We start from the raw sequence: 12,705 nt of genomic DNA, 5'->3' as shown, positions 1-12,705 counted from the left end.
CACATGTTGCTAAACATAACAAGTGTGCAACTCATAAAATGTATGAAACTGAAACCAAGGTTCACTTTTGTAAAATTTATTAAAATAACCTGGATAAAAATAAATTCCAAAATGGAGAAAAATGAGTTTAACATGAAATCTAGACAGCTGGCTAGGTAACCGCAGCTGAAAAATTGCACAATTACATTCCTAATTGAGTATGTTTTTATAAAACCTAAGTCACAGATCAAATATAAGCATTTGTTTTTATTTTGCCAAATGATCGTGTCCAGTATGCCATTTAAAGCCAAGTAAACTAAGATTAATGAATAATCCTAATTCATTGTGATTGGGACTTCCTGGTGGCATTTGTGCATTGATTTAAATGCATTAGAAAGCACACATCTATTATTTTTAGTAGACGATTGAATCATATTTATAAATGCTAATAATCAATGTGAGTGTAATGAAAATCATGTCATTAAAATGAAGGTTTGGGCTCAAACCTAAAATTTATATTCTGCTCTTACTCTGAATCAAAATGGCATTGTATCAAAACTTTACTTTTGTGACTGAATAACTAAAACCAATAGGTTTAATGATAATCTATACTTATTGAATTTGCTGTTTAAGTATTTTTAATAGCAAGGGTGTGCGAACAATATAAGAGAATATTTAAATGACATTGCAGAGTAACATAAAGAGCCCCTGATAACTCTGTCTTCTTTCTGTTCTTATTTCTGCATTAACACACTGGATGGCTTTGTAACACCCATTTTAATTTTTCTCTCTAATCTATGTTTTCTTGTGTTTAAAGCAAGTTAGTTAAACAAGATCTTTAAGTTTTGTCTGATTGAAAGTTTATCTAAATCTCTGAGATTGTGACCAATCCAGTGTGACCCCAATTTCCATGACCATGTGTAGACAGGCTAAATGTGAGTCACTCATGGCAGACTTGAAATCTAATTTTTGCTGAGGTTTATCAGAGACCACACAATGAGTTGCCATTACGTCCAACTTTGAGTGCTAAATACATACTAATGTTTCAAAAGTTTAGTTCAAAATATGACATTCATTCATAATGGAGTTGAAAATGGTATTTTTTCAAGTTATAAATAAGTGAGTTTTTTGCATATCTCTTAGACCTTATGCAATTTTATAAGTCCCCTAAAATAAGGGAACCTTAATTTCCATTAGTGGTACTATATCCCCACTGTTATCAGAGCTTTATGCACACCAGCAGGGCTGTACATTATTGGCATACAGTTCTCAAAGGGTATTCTATGGTAGAAACAAAAGTTGTAGTCATTAACATTCTTTGAATATGATCCCTATGCCAAGTGCTGGTCCAAGTTTCCATGTAGCAACTCACTTAATGCTCTTGACAGGGAAACACAAAGATAGAGAGGCTAATTAACTTCCCAGAATTATCTAGCTTATAAATTGCAGGGCTAGACTTTGAACTGGTGCTGGAGCTCATGGTTCTAAGCATTGTATTTTACAGTTTCCGTATATTATCTAAATACTCTGGGTACTAAAATATTTCCTGAAATTACCAACTGGAGTAAACCTTCTTCAGAATGCTATCTATTAGATTACCGGTTAGAACTGGCAATCAATTCCTGATCAAAACCCTGAGTGTCCATGCCATAAGAGATAAGATAGACAAGTGGGATCTTATCAAACTGACAAGCTTCTGCAAAGCCAAAGAAACTATCAAGAGAGCAGACAGACAGCCCACAGAACGGGACAAAATATTTGCCAAATATATATCTGACAAAGGCCTAACAGTTAGGATCTACAAGGAACTCAAATATGCCAAAAAGAAAAAATCAAGCAGCCCCATTACAAAGTGGGCAACAGATATGAGTAGACACTTCTCAAAAGAAGAAATACAAGCAGCCAACAAATACATGAAAAAAATGCATCAGTCTCAAAGAAATGCAAATTAAAACCGCACAGAGATTCCACCTAACTACAGTCAGGATGGCCATCGTCAATAACTCAAAAAAACAACAGTTGCTAGAAAGGACGCAGGGAAAAAGGTACACTTCTAGTGGGAGTGTAAACTAATACAACCTCTGCAGAAAGCAGTTTGGCAATTCCTAAAAGATCTAAAAATCGACCTTCCATATGACCCTGCAATCTCCCTACTGGAAATATACCCAGAGGAACTCAAATCACTCTGTGAAAAAGATACCTGCACATGTATGTTTATGGCAGTATTGCTTACACAATAGCAAAAACATGGAACCAACCATGCTGCACATCGAAAGAGGACTGGATTAAAAAAATGTACATAGACAGGATGGAATATCATACAGCCATAAGGAAGGACAAAATTATGAACTTCATAGCAACCTGAATGGACTTAGAGTCTATATTCCTCAGTGATCAATCACAGAAACAAAGAACTGAGTATCACACTCTCTCATTCATAAGGTAACCTTGAACAATTATCGGAATACTGTAAGAAAAGAATTGGCAGTAGCAGGAAGCTGTGGGGAGTGGGGAGACAGGATTGACAGTAGTGGGAATCTGCCCGGGGGGATGGGGGAGCACACCTCATCAACAAGGGCACCTGCATAATGACCATTTGTATACCTAACCCTGAATTGTACCTCACATCTTTAAGATAAATAGACTGGGCACGAAGGCTCAAGCCTGTAATCCAAGCACTTTGGGAGGCCAAGGCGAGAGGATTGCCTAAGCCAGCATATTCGAGACCAGCCTGAGCAATACAGTGAGACCTCATCACTACAATAAACCAAAAAAATTAGCCAAAAAAAAAGATTACTGGAAAAAGGTCTTGTAACTGGACAGCAATTTTGTATGAAGTAGATGGAATGCTCACTGTGAAATAGGAACTGTTTCCTAAATGATTACATTAGGATAATTATATAGATGCGAAACTATACATTATAGACATCTTTTTCAAGAAGTTAATGTCCAATCCCTTTTCTCTAAATTACTGGTGAAAGTCTTAGCTAAATGCAGTAATGTGAAATATCCCAGTTTTTGTTCTTTTAGAATTCATTACAACTTTTGGTGGCAATTTTTGCACAATTTAACAAATGTATCTTTGTTATTATATTTGGTACTAAAATGGTCACTTGCTGATATCAGTGCTTTTATAAAAATTATGTAGAATTCTGCACCTATCAGAAAGCAAGGCTCATTCTTGTTTATTAGATAACTTTAGAATTCTCAAGTTTACCCTCTAAATTGGCCAAAGTTCTGACTTGAGCTTCAATCTCCATATACTGTATACATGGAACTCTATTATTACCACCTAAGCTTTCTCAAAACTTAAGGTGTTTCCTTTATTCATAAGTATGTTTTGCAAATGTCTGCTGTAGCTATTCACTTAATAGTCTAATTTATTTCTTCTGTGTGACCTGACTCTGACTCTCCTAAAGAACTTCTTGGCAATGAGAAGTTTTATACTTCCTCATTTTTTATAAGAATACAGGCATTCCTCATTTTATTGTACTTTGCTCTGTTGTGTTTTGCAGATACTGTATTGCTTTACAAATTAAATATTTGTGCTTACTCTGCTTCCAGTAAGTCTGTCAGTGTCATTTTTCCAACAGCATGTGTCCACTTTGTGTTTCTGTGTTACATGCTTGTAATTCTCACAATATTTCCAATTTATCATGTTGTTGTAGTTGTTATGGTGAGCTGTGATCAGTAATTTTTGACGTTACTATTATAATTATTTTGTGTGCCAGGAACAGCGCCTATATTAGATGGCGAACTTAGTCCATGAATGTGTGTGTGTGTTCTGACTGCTACACCGACCAGTCATTCCCTTGTCTTTGTATTCTCAAGCATCCCTGATCCCTAAGGCACAATGATACTAAAATTAGGTCAGTTAGTACTTCTACAATGGCCTCTAAGTTTTCAAGTAAAAGGAAGACTTGCACATTTCTCACTTTAAATAAAAAAAAAACCTAGAAATAATTGAGCTTGTTGAGGAAGGCATATCAAAAGTCAAGAAAGGTTGAAAACTAGGCCTTTTATGCTTGTTATCCAAGTTGCGAATGAAAATGAATTTTTGAAGGAAATCAAAAGTGCTACTCCAGTGGACACATGAATGGTAAGAAAAACGGTTTTGTTGCTAATACAGAGAAAGTTTTAGTGATCTAGACAGAAGAACAAACCAGCTATGAAATTAAGCTAAAATGTAATCCAGGCCAAGGCTCCAGTTTTTCAATTCTATGAAGGCTCGAGAGATGGGGAAGCTGCCGGGGAAAAGTTTGAACCTAGTAGAGGTCTATTTGTAAGGTTTAAGAAGCACAGCTGTCTCCAGAAAACAACAGTGCAAGGTGAAGCAGAGAGTGCTAATGAGAAGCTGCAGTAAGTTAGCCAGAAGATCTAGGTAAGATCATTGATGAAGATGGTTATGCAAAACAGCAGATTTTCAATGTAGGTAAAACAGCTTTACATTGGAAAACATGACATCTAGAATTTCCATAGCTAGAAAGAAGAAATACTTGGTTTCAAATCTTCACACAACATACTGACTTTTTTTTATTAAGGGCTAATGCAGCTGATGACTCTAGGCTGAAGCCAATGCACATTTACCATTCCAAAAAGTTTTGGGCTCTTCAAAATTATGCTTAATCTATCCTATTTGTGCTCTATAAAAAGAATAACAAAGCCTAGATGACATCACATTTGTGTGTAGTGTGATTTAATGAGTATTTTAAGCCCACTGTTGAGACCTACTGCTCAGAAATAAAGATTCCTTTCATAATATTATTGTTCATTGAAAATGCACCAAATCACTTGAGAGCTCTGAAGGAGATGCACAAGGAGATAATGATGTGCTCATGCCTGCTAACAAGATCTATCAAGAAGTTTTCAAATTTCAAGTCTATTATTTAAGAAAGACATTTTGTAAGACTATAACTACCATAGATAGTGATTTTTCTAATGGATCTGGGCAAAGTAATTTGAAAACTTTATGAAAAGGATTCACCATTCTAGTTGCCATCATTACATTTGTGATTAGTGGGAGGAAGTGAAAATATCATTAATAGGAGTTTGAAAGAAGTTAATTCCAATCCTCACCGATGACTTTGAAGGATTCAAGATTTCAGTGAAGGAAGTAACTTCAGATGTGATAGAAATAGCAAGAGAACAAGAATTTGAACATGTAGCTGAATTGCTACAATCTCATGATAAAACTTGAATAAATGAGAAGTTACTTCTTATGAATAAACAGAGAAAGTTGTTCCTTGAGATGAAATCTATTTACTGCCAAGGTGCTATGAACACTGTTGAAACAATAACACACAGGATTTAGAATATTATGTAAACTTAGTTGATAAAATAGTGTCAGGGGTTGAAAGGATTGACCCTAATTCTGACAGTTTTGCTATGGATGAAATGCTTCTAAAGGGCATCACATGCTAGAGAAGAATCTTTCATGAAAGGTCAATTGATGTGACAAACTTCACTGCTGTCTTATTTTGAGAAATTGTCACCGCTACTACAACCTTCAGCAATCCCCACTCTGATCAGTCAGTATCTATTAGCAGGGGGGCAAGACCCTCCAGCAGCAAAAAGAAAATTATAACTGGCTGAAGGTTCAGATGACAGTTAGCACTGGTTAGCAATAAAGCATTTTAATTAAGGCATGTCTATTTTTAGACATGCTGTGATTATACACTTAATGAACTCCAGTATAGTATAAAAATAACTTTGGTTTGCTCTGGGAAATAAAAAGTTCATGTGACTAACTTTGTTACAATACTCACTTTATTCTGGTGGCCTAAACAGAACACTGAATACCTCTGAGCTATGTCTGTACCATGCTTTGTCTAATAAATATTTACTGAGCTCCTACAATAGACTAAACTCTTTCAAGTAGAACATGACTTAAAAAGAAGATTGCATGACATGGAAGAAATTTGAATAGGCTATATTTCTTACATGGTGTTAGTTAATTAGTTAATTCTTTCCTGTGGTGTTTAGTCCTTTTGTCCCTGGAATGTATGAGTTGCAATATCATCACAACTTGTTTCTGGACACAAATGAAATCATATTAATTTATTCATTGCAAGTTAACAATGGGCTTTCTGGGAGAGTGCACATTTTTAGCAAAAGTATTTTCTGCCAATGTGCCCAACTGATATTGGATATTTAATGAAATATGCAGCAACTCATGGGAAACCTATAGTCATTATTATCTTAATATAAAATAAAGGATGGTTTTTAGGAAATATTTTTTTCTTTCTACAGATATATTGTTTCAATAGAAGGACTGATGTTCAAATTGAGGATTTCTGTTTTTGTATATAAGCTCTATTTTCTTGTAGGAATTATGTCTTAATATATTTCACATATCGTGTTCAATATCCCTTTAGCATATCCTTAGCCACTTATGTGATCTATGATAATGCACAAGGAGACAATGAAAAAGTACAAATAAGCATAAAATGCATACCAAGATAAATGGAACCCGATGAAAAAGAAGCCTAATATACATATCAGAATTGAAGACAGAAGAAATACCAAAATGTCTCAATTCTTGTTGTTTTTGGATAGCAGAGACCATTTGGGCAATGGACTTTATTAAGAAAAGGAAATTTAAAAAAAGAGTAGTCTGGTTTGCAACTTCTTGGGAGATTTTGTTCATGCCCTGGTGTTGGAAGCAGTCTGAAGATAAGAATATAAGTGTCGGCCGGGCACAGTGGCTCAAGCCTGTATCCCAGCACTTTGGGAGGCTGAGGTGAGAGGATTGCCTGAGCTCAGGGGTTCAAGACCAGCATGGGCAACTTGTTGAGACAAGAATAAAAATAAAAGAATCAGCCAGGCGTGGTAGCACACATCTGTAATTCTTGCTACTTGGAAGGCTGAGGCGGAAGGATGGCCTGAGCCCAGCAGGTCAAGACTGCAGTGGCTGTGAGCATGCCGCTGTACTCTAGCCTAGGCAACAGAGTGAAATTCTGACTCAAAAAAGAAAAGTGTCTGTTGTATGAACTTTATGATGAATAATGTTCAAAATGTTCGTATTAAACATTACCTTTCTATTTTCCCCCTGATGTTTGCTTTTGAGATGTTTACCCCTGGAAGAACATCTCTCAGAAACTTCCAGAACATTGTGACATGCAGCTCAAATTTGGATCCTTTTCCCATGACCAACATCAGTAAGTTTTACATGTATACATTTTTTTTACATTTAAAAGAGAAAATGTTGAAGGGCAAATATTCTAAGATACAAGAGAATGCAAACCATCACTGAGTGGGTCATTGAATAAAAATCAATGCAACACCATGAGAGTGACGATATATATTCTGTGTGTATACATATATATGTACATATACAAATATATCTTATTTTTCCCAGATTAAAAAATAGTAATAAATAAACTTTGTTTCTTCAAATCTGCCATTTATGAGGCAGTTTAAAATACCCACCCTCCTCCAATTCTGACTTACGATATCGTCAGTGGTCTTGACTACACTCTCACTTTGTACCTTCTCCATCAGCTGCTCTGATGGAGGATGTAGGAAGACTACTTAAGAAAGGGAAAATGTAAATGAATAGAGAAAAAAAATCAATGGAGAAAGATGGAAAGGAAAGTGTTGAGGGAGCAGAATAATTTTGTTCAGAAATAGGGTGGAGACTTGGAAAAAGCTAAGAGATCTTTCTTTCGATGTTCATTTCCTATCCATTTGCATTTTTCTTTTTATTAATTTTAATTGAAATAATTGTGTTTTTTATTTTTTTTGAGTTGAGTCTCACTTCATCACCCAGGCTGGAGTGCAGCGGCATGCTCATGGCCATCACAGCCTCGACCTGCTGGACTCAGACGCTCCTTCTGTCTCAGCCTTCCAAGTAGCTGGAACTACAGGTATGCACCACCATGCCCAACTAATTTTTTGATTTATTGTAGAGACAAGGTCTCACCAAGTTGCTCAGGCTGGTCTCGAACTCCTGGGCTCAGGTAATCCTCTTGCTTCGGCTTCCCTAAGTGCTGGGATTATAGATTTGAGCCATCACGCACATCCAAAATGTTTGTTTTTTTAAAAGTAGTGAAAGAAAATTCCATGAAACTGTACGAGTAGCTTCGAAAAACTGTAATGTAAACGTTCCATATTATATTCACTGATACACTTAAGTAACTCTTTTAAATATAAACATAAGTCAGTGTAGTGGACAACATAAATTATATCTGGTCATTTAATGTAGTAAATGACCCATTTTAAATAAAACATCTTTGATCACCTAGTGATTGGAAACAAAAGATTAAAGGGAAAATCATTTGTGGCCTCAGAATTTTCAAAGAATCACTGTGTCATTTGTTTTCATAAAATGTATTAATTTAGGAAAATTGCAAATCATTTCTGAAAGGCCACTCTATCAAAATACAGAGAGGCATGTGCCACAGAAGACTCAAAGATCAAGCTAAATACAATATGGTTTGAAAAAGTCCAATGATCTTATTAATAATGAAAAGATACAAAGTTGTGATCATATGAAATTTATTCGAACCTGAAATACTGGAATTAATTTATGACAAGTTTCATTCTTAGAACTTTAAAGAACGCTTTAAAGCACAATATTATTCTTTTCCCCCTTATGTTGAAAATATGAAGTCATGTTTGAATCTTGGCAAAAGAGCAATGTGCTTATTAGCTTTCACTTGGAATTAGGTTTCTGACAGTTTTAAATGTTTTTCTTCCTAAAGTTTTTGTAAAACAAGTTTTCCTTAATTGCCACACATTTTGTCGTTAAATAGAATTGGATAATATATCAATTCATCTTGTTCTCAACGAAAATTTATTATATCTAATGTTAATCATAATAGCCCCCACTTGAGTAATTTCTGTGTCAGGTGCTGTTATAAAAGTGTGGGATCTTTAGTTGACTTAATAACACAGCAGCCCTACATTGTAGGTCCCTAGTGTTAATCCCATTTTGCAGATAAGGAAATTGAGACTCAGAAAGATCATAGGGTGAGTAGAAAATGAAATAAATACACTGTTCTGGACACCAAGGTCTGAGGTGGTAGAAATTCCAGTAGTCAATACAGTGGCCAGCATAATTGCGCAAATGAATAAATAATGAACATATCACATGTGGCTGACTTTCTATAAAAGAGTTATACCTCTCAATCCCCTTAACCGTGAATATAAGACATCTGAACAAATGTTTCACTTTGAGTTGAATTAAGAGAATAGTGATACTGTATTCTTGCTAACTATTTGTTTATCTGTAATATGGACACTGTTGTAAGATTTTCAAAGCAGCAAAGACCCGCTAGCACTGGCAACTAAGGGATAATAATAACCTTCACTGTTTCTTTCTTTCCTTACTACTTTGGGAAATGTTCCAGAATGACTCATGCAGTTTTTCCTTAGGATGTGTTGTTTTGAGTTTTTCTGTCAGAGCAATTATGGTTAAAAAAAAAATCTTTATTTTGGCTTCAGAACTTTTTCTGGTTCTGGCCTAGAATTCTGGTTTGTGATGTTCAGATGAGTTCTTCTCAAACTCATCTGTGCTATAGGTAAATCAAATGGCTAACAGAACTTTGATCCTTCCAGAGTCTTTAAAAGAATAGGAACATTGGAATATGAAGAGGTAATATTCTCTTGAAAGATGCCACATGCATATGAAAACCCTGGAAAAGCTGACTAGATATCTTGTTTCAATAAAGTTGACAAATGTTCTATAGTTTTCCATAGTTTTTCCATAAATGAGATGGAAAATGTTTGACTAGACTGTACACAACAATTGGACTGCTTAAAACATCTGAACATGTAATTATACAAAGACTCAGAAAAGCTGTTTTCTTTCACTCCAAAATATCTGCAGACATAGATTTCTACTCTGTCATAGTGCCATGTTTTAAGTGAAAAATGTCACTAACATTTTCTTCCACGATGAATACTTTTTTAAATAATGTATTAAAAGGTAAATGTTTTCGCAAGATTATCTTGTTTTACTTTCAATTCGCATGATATATACATATAACATATTGGAATTAACTTCAGAAGTGTGGGGTTTTTTTTGTTTTTTCAGGACAGTGTTCTATCCTGCTGTACTATACTTCTAATTACAATATAATCACTTTCACATGAAATAACAATAACCAAGGCATGAGTGGATGAGTGAAAATAATCCATAAGAATTCAGTTCTTCCTCTTTTTTATTTTTCTTTTACCTTGAACAAACTGCCTTGGTTTGTTTGGTTGTGAAAACAAAACAAAAAACAAACAAATGAAAAAGAGTGATCTTCAATGTCGAGATGTTTATTATAATAAAGTGGCAGGATATCTGTGATTAATTTTAATTTTAATTAATTAATTTGTTTGTTTATTTATCTTCCACAGCAGGTAGTCTGACCTTTCTCTTCTGCTGCCTGCTTTTTTTAATTTTAAAGATGTGGGAAGCAATTCAGGATTAGGTACATAAGTGGTCATCGTATAGGTAAAGTTTGGGACTCCCCTTGGTCCCCACTTTGCCTAGTTTAAGGTTGAGTATATTTATTAATGTTATGGGTCCCCTTTTTCCCCACCGGCAGTCGCTTTTTTGTAGTATTATGGTACATGTTCAGAATCTGCTTATGAGTGAGTACACGTAATAATCAGATCTGTGTTTCTGTGATAGATCACTGAGTATTACAGACTCTAAATCCAAGTTGCTGCGAAGTCCACAGTTTTGTTTTTCTTTATGGCTGAAAAATATTCCACCATGTACCACATTTTCTTTATCCAGTCCACTTTTGATGGGCAGCACGATTGGTTCCATGTTTTGCTGTTGTGAATAATGCAATAAACGTGTGTGTGCAGGCATCTTTTTTATAGAGTGATTTTAGTTCCTCTGGGTATATTCCCAGAAGGAGAATTGATGGGTCATATGGAAGGTCGATTTTTAGATCTTTTAGAAATTGCCACACTGTTTTCTACAGAGGTTGTACTAGTTCACACTCCCACCAACAGTGTGGAAGCATTCCCTTTTCCGTGCATACTCTCCAGCATCTGCTGTTTTTTGAGTTATTGATACTGGCCATCCTGACTGTAGTTAGGTGGTATCTCAGTGTGATTTTACTTTGCATTTCCTTGATTAGTGAGACTGAGCATTTTTTCATTTATTTGTTGGCTGCTTGTATGTCTTCTTTTGAGAAGTATCTATCCATATATTTTGCCCATTTTTTAATAGGGCTGTTTGTCTTTTTCTTTTTGGCACGTGTGAGTTTTTTGTAGATCCTGGATGTTAGGCTTTTGTCAGATATGCAGTTGGCAAATTTTTTTTTTCCCGTTCTGTGGGCTGTATCCCCCCTTTTGCTTTGCTGATGTTTTTCAGTTTGATAAGGTCCCACTTGTCCATCTTGTCTTTTATGCCATTTGCTTTTGAAGAATCGATCAAGAATTGGTTGTCTGCTCCAATGTGCCTAAGGGTGTTTCTTCTAGGATTCTTACAGTTTGAGGTTTTACATTTAGGTCTTTGATCCATTTACAGTTGTTTTTGTGTATGGTGATAGGTAGGGGTCCTGTTTCAATCTCTGCATGTGATCAGCCAGTTTTTTTTCCTACACCATTTGGTAAATAGTTTCTCCTCTCCCCATTGGTTGTTGGTGGAGGCTTTGTGAAAGATGAGTTGGTTGAGAAATTGAGCTTTTGCTTCCAGATTCTCTATCATGTTCCATTCGGCTACATGCCTGTTCTTGCACCAATACCAGGCTGTTTTGATTATTGTAGCCTTATAGTAGAGTTTAGAGTCTACCAGTGTGATACCTCCCACTTTGTTTCTTTTACTGAGGATTGTTTTTGCTATTCATGGTCTTTTATGTTCTGATATGAATTTTTGTATTGTCATTTCCAGGTCTGAGAAGAACCATGCTAGTAATTTAATGGATATTGTGTTAAATCCATAGATTGCCTATGGTAGGATGGACATCTTAACAACATTAATTAATAAATGTGATTATAAGTAGCATTGGCATAGGCAAAATCTGATTCACAACATTTGGAAAGAAACTTTGTTGGGTATTATTTTTTTTTAATGATCGTTTAAAGAGATATGTTGAGAACAAAATACCTGACTGAATTATGCCCGAATTTCCTTAGGGTCTGCCATATATTAATCTTCCAATAAATATTATTTGGATTATGATATTAGTGAAAGTAAAAATCAGTCATTGGTTATAATAGTGTAGAGACTCTAAGAGATTTCCAGAAATATCATTGCAAGATGTATGGACTTCAAATTACTCTTCAGTCACTTATCGTTATAGCGGACCTATCATTTAATAGTGCATGTATCTCATATTTTTCATGACAGATTGAAAGAATGAGCACATAGTTTCCATAATGATTTTGTCATCTTTTTTCCTACCTTTTAATATATGTATTTTTTATTTTAGAAGATTTTGGTCTTATAATGGTGGTATAGTGATTCCCATATACTCCACACCCAGTTTCATCTATTGCTAACACTGTATATTAGTATGGTATTTTTTTTTACAATTAAGGATCCAATATTTATACATCACTTTAACTAAGATGTACACATTATTTACTTTTCCTTCATTTGTCCTAATGTTTATTTTCTATTCCAGGATTCTAACCTAGAAATCACATTACATTTAGTTGTATGTTTTCTTAAGCTGTTCTTGACAGTTTATCAGATTTTCTAAGTTTTTTAATGACCTTGAAAGTTTGGAAAAATGCTGATCATATTTTTCTAGAAAATCTCTTAATTGTAATTTG

The sequence above is a fragment of the Carlito syrichta genome, unplaced genomic scaffold, assembly GCF_000164805.1.
Source record: "Carlito syrichta isolate Samal-C Ts95f unplaced genomic scaffold, Tarsius_syrichta-2.0.1 Scaffold312157, whole genome shotgun sequence".
In the NCBI taxonomy this organism is placed as follows: Eukaryota; Metazoa; Chordata; class Mammalia; order Primates; family Tarsiidae; genus Carlito; species Carlito syrichta.
Note: the sequence above shows the minus strand (reverse complement) of the source record.